Genomic DNA, 4,949 nt, shown 5'->3' with positions numbered 1-4,949 from the left:
TTGTGTTTATTTGGATCTTCTCTCTTTTATCCCTTTATTAGTCTAGCCAGCGGTCTATCTATTGAATTACTATTTTAAAAAAAAGACAGCACCTGGATTCCTTGATCTTTTGCATGGATTTTTGTGTCTCAGTCTCCTACAGTTCAGCTCTGATTTTGGTTATTTCTTGTCTTCTGCTAGATATGGGTTGGTTTGTTCTTGCTTCTCTAGTTCTTTTAGTTGTGATGTTAGGTTGTTAATTTCAGATCTTTCTAACTTGTTGATGTGGACATTTATTGAAAAATATGGAATGCTTCATGAATTTGTATTTCATCCTTGCACAGAGATCATGCTAATCTTCTCTGCATCATTCCAATTTTAGTATATATGCTGCTGAAGTGAGCACGGTATGGATTTTTCAAAGTGTATAATGAGTCATTATTAATTTCTATACTGAAGACAATATGGTTATCATGCTCAAGGTTATTTGTAGGGCTTTTATCCAGAGATGTGATGAAACAGTGCTCCAAATTCTAGGACTCCTTATGCAGTGATAGGAAAAAACAATGACCAAACACTTATGAAACATAGGTAGTTAGATTTCTTTGAATAAAATTACCATTTTTTTAATTTGAAACATGTCTTTAAGACTCCTGCATGTTAAGGTCAGCAGTGATTAATTTAGAAACTGTGAATGTTAATTGAAGGCACAGTTTCTTCTGAAACCTTTTAAATGTTTGACTCATGCTGGTTAATTAGAAGGGCAAAAATCACTCCATTGTGTAAATATAGGGAGAGTTTCTTTTCCCCAGTAATGTGAATACATATTTGTTGGGCTGTATGAAAAGAGAGGAAGTAATTAGCCAGGTGAAATGGGTAAGGTGACAATGACTTTGAGATTTCAAATTATTTCCAATCTTAGGTTTTACTGAGCTGTACCAGTGTACCTGGTCCTAATCCAAAAGAGAGTTGAAAGCCAATGTTATAATGCTTTAAAAAGGTTGAAATTATACAACATGGTTTTGTATCCGTAGATAGGTAGCCAAAGCATTCTAGGATTTCCACCTGCCATAATTTTTAATCTAACTAGTAAAGTATATAATCTACAAAAGACTGCAATTGGCCAACTCTTGGAAGTATCAGTTACTCAGATGAAGCCATTTCTTTGTATTTATTGTTGGTTTGATCAAACCTAAAATTGAAGAAATTTTCAGAATTGTCCTTGCTTCACTTTCGGATAGCCTTTATAAAATGGAAGACATTTATAGAGTATCTAAGATATGGAATAAAGTTTTCACACCTTCTGGAAATCTTTCTCATGGGGTAGATGCGACCTAAATAATCAAAGGGAAATAATATCAGGTTGAGAAATGTATAACATTAAATTATTGCAGTGTTTGTGTATAAAGTGAGATACACTCACATAAGAGTTGTTATACTTACATGGCAGACCCCTGGGGCCCTTCCTAGGAAAATTCACAGCAAATCACAGTGGTTCAATATCCCTCCTCAGCACTACCATCTTAAAGAGGTAAAATCTATTAAAATTAGCTCTGAGGGCAATAGTGGCAGAGAGAAGGCTGAAAGAGATCATGGCTATAATGCTATGGTAGTGGAGATCAGGGTGTGGTGATGAATTGATGAATTGATGAATTGTATCTTCTTGCATCAATGCTTTCTTCTTTCCTCTTTTCTCTTCTGTACACTCCCATCCTGAGTCATTGGAACTCTTTGAATGCCTGGTTTCCAGAGGAGAAAATCATCTCATAGTGTCTCGATTTGTCATAACTAGACATAATGACTAAGAACCAATTTCAGTTTTCTAGCTTTTGTTTTTTGTTTGTTTTAATTCACAGTTATGTAGATATAGCCATTGAGTGGAAGTAGAGTCTACCCACTTCTATTCTGGATGTGTTTCTTCCTGATAAGTTGAGCATGAAATCTAAATCTCATGAATTTTGAGTGAGTTATTTTGAAGTCTATATACTGTTTAGAGTTTTGACCAAAATATTTTGTTACAATATGCTTTGTTTTACTTAAGAGACTATATTGCCAAAATATAAATATACCTAAAACTGTATTTTCTAAGTGCACCCATTAGAAAAAAAGTGTTTATCAAATATTTTCACATATATTTTAAAGTCTCACTTGATACTAGAATAAAATTCCATGTATTTTATTCCCTCAATATGTCTTTAAAGCAGAACATGCTGTGAGGAGGAAATAAAAAGAGTGAAGCACATTTTCATTGTGGAAGTCCACCCTCTATGTATAGAACTCTATATGATGGTCATGGAAATTAAAATGAATTTGATGTTGGCAGTAATTAATTTGCTTATTCTAATAATGTAATGAATTAACAGAGATTTTTGTTCTTATATCAAGTGGGAAATGACTTTGTTGTTTTGTAAATATAACAAAATGTAAAAATTTTAAGAAAGGACTGCATTTAATAATGATTTAGATAAAACAATGAGGATTTTTGTTTGGTTTTGGGAGGCAAATATTTTGTTTTGTTTTGGGGTGTTTTTTGGTTATTTTCTAACATTTTAGGTTTGGGGGTACGTGTGAAGGTTTGTTACATAGGAAAACTCATGTCATGGGGGTTTATTGTACAAATTATTTTATCACCCAGGGATTAAGCCCAGCACCCAATAGTTATCTCTTCTGTTCCTCTCCCTCCTCCCACCCTCCACTGTCAAGTAGACCCCCAGTGTCTGTTGTTTCCTTCTTTGTGTTCGTAAGCTCTCATCATCTAGCTCCTTCTTGTAAGTGAGAAAATGTGGTATATGGTTTTCTGTTCCTATATTAGTTTGCTGAGGATGATAGCTTCCACCTCCATCCATGTTCCTGCAAAAGACATTATCTTGTTCTTTTCTATGGCTGTATTGTTTGCTTTCTAATGTGGAAGGTAACTATTTTTTTGCCTGTCGAGTTCTGTTATGTAGGTTCACAGGCTAAACACATCACCATCACAGTGAGTTGTGTACAAGCTATGAGTAAAGGAAGGCACCAAATCTCTGTTCAAGGTTCCTATTCCTCCCATGAGTTAGAGATGGAGGCATAAAGGTAGTCCTTGCGTAACGGAGAGGTTCATAATACACCTTATGCTCTTAGAATGACACCACATTCATGCCTAGCCATCTATATGTCTAAATGATTTTTAATGAATCATCTAAGTGAGCAATAAGATAGAGGGATGTAGTAAAGGAGCCTTTCAGTCAATGTGAATAATTACATTGAAAGTATTAGCTTTGTCAAACATATTATTAATATATCATAAAAAGTTTCACGCTAGGTGCAGTGTCTCACACCTGCAATCCCAGCACTTTGGGAGGCCAAGGTGGGTGGAACAGAGACCAGCCTGGCCAACATGGTGAAACCCCATCTGTACTAAAAACAAAAATTAGCCATGAGTGGTGGTGGGTGCTTGTAATCCCAGCTACTCGGGAGGCTGAGGCAGGAGAATCTCTTGAACCTGGGAGGCGGAGGATGCAGTGAGCCGAGATCACACCATTGCACTCCAGCCTGGGTGACAAGAGTGAAACTCTATCTCAAAAAAAAAAAAAGTTTCTGATAACATATGTCAATTTAAAAGACCTCTCAGGGAAAATGTATGGTCATAAAAGGAAAAAATATGTGCAATTATTGCTTTGTGTTTTTGGTGTTTCACGAGTAATGGAAAAATAACTGTACAAATATTAATGTGATCAAATGAAACACATTTAAGCACATTAAGAAACCATAGCAAGTCATCTTTTTCAGTAAATAACAGAAAAATTGTCCTGACAGTGACCTCCAAACATTTTTCTACCCAAGTATTGTTTAATTTTATGTCATGTATGCTCAGTAGAATTCTTCAATTATACTCTAAATTTTCTAAGTGGGTTTCCCTTGGGATTTTATGGAAAAAGGGAAATATCTTTGGACTATTTTATTATTTCTGACAGAAAAATGCATATTTAGTGCTAATACTTTTTCCCCAGGAAAACTTACAGGTCCTGCATAATAAAATATTGGGAAGAAAATTGATGTGAGTTTATATAAAATATTAGGAAAGCAAGATGGTGGGGCATAATTTAGGGGTTTTCAAATCCACATGGAGAAGTCAGTGTAGAGTCTCAAGTTGTGTCACAAAATGACATTGTAATCCACAAAGCCAGTTGAAAATGATTGTGTAGCTCATAGACACACATACAACTTCTCATTTGCCCTTCTGAATGACTGTGAGAACAAGCCCATGCTGCCCTCGGAGCAGGAAAATGGTCCTGATTCTCAGGGCAAAAAGGTATCGTGAACCTCTTCAGCACAGCTTTAAAGAGCACTCCCATTACCTTCTTAGTCTTCCAGGCAGGATCTTCTTTTCTCCCACCACCTCCTTAATTAAAGCAACTCTAAGTTTTCAAACTGTGCCTCCCACCAAGCTCTGGTTTAAAGGATTCTGACGACACATATGTAAAACTATTAAACCAGCTAATCACCAGCAGCTCATTCCTTTGCCTTCATTTCTCCCAGAAATCTTTCCTCCATAGGAAGTATTAACATGTATATTTTTGATGAAACATTATATAAAGACATCCTTTTATTTCTTATTTAATTTTAATGTTGAAGTCTACACATCTTCAGAGGTAAATTGTAATACAAGTAAAAAATCTAAAAGATTGGAGATATTGTTACTAATTCAAGTATGTTAGCCCACACAGATTATGTATCCCTTTCTAAATGAGTATGTATGGGTGTGGAGGTAACTCATCTTTTCATCCTTCGTATATATTCATTTAAGTATTTCAGGTGCAAGCATAGCATAGCTATGAAAAATCAAGTCCTAATAATATTATACATGGAAATTAAGCTTTAATATACCATATACTTTATAACTGTTACTAAGACTTTTACTTTCAAAATGTTTGGCCTGTTCTGTAAAGATAAAGACAGAGTGGAGAGAGTGGCAGAAAATTCAAATGGTGAGA

General features: G+C 35.1%; 1 non-coding gene across 1 annotated transcript; it reads right to left on the bottom strand.

The window, feature by feature from the left end:
- Positions 1-278: 278 nt before the first annotated feature.
- On the bottom strand, positions 279-385 carry LOC123571422 (U6 spliceosomal RNA). The gene has a single exon (XR_006695587.2). It is a non-coding gene; the product is annotated as a U6 spliceosomal RNA (small nuclear RNA).
- Between the last annotated feature and the right edge of the window lie 4,564 nt (positions 386-4,949).

Source organism: Macaca fascicularis, chromosome X (genome assembly GCF_037993035.2).
Source record: "Macaca fascicularis isolate 582-1 chromosome X, T2T-MFA8v1.1".
NCBI lineage: Eukaryota > Metazoa > Chordata > Mammalia > Primates > Cercopithecidae > Macaca > Macaca fascicularis.
This window is presented reverse-complemented; position numbering and strand designations above follow the sequence as displayed.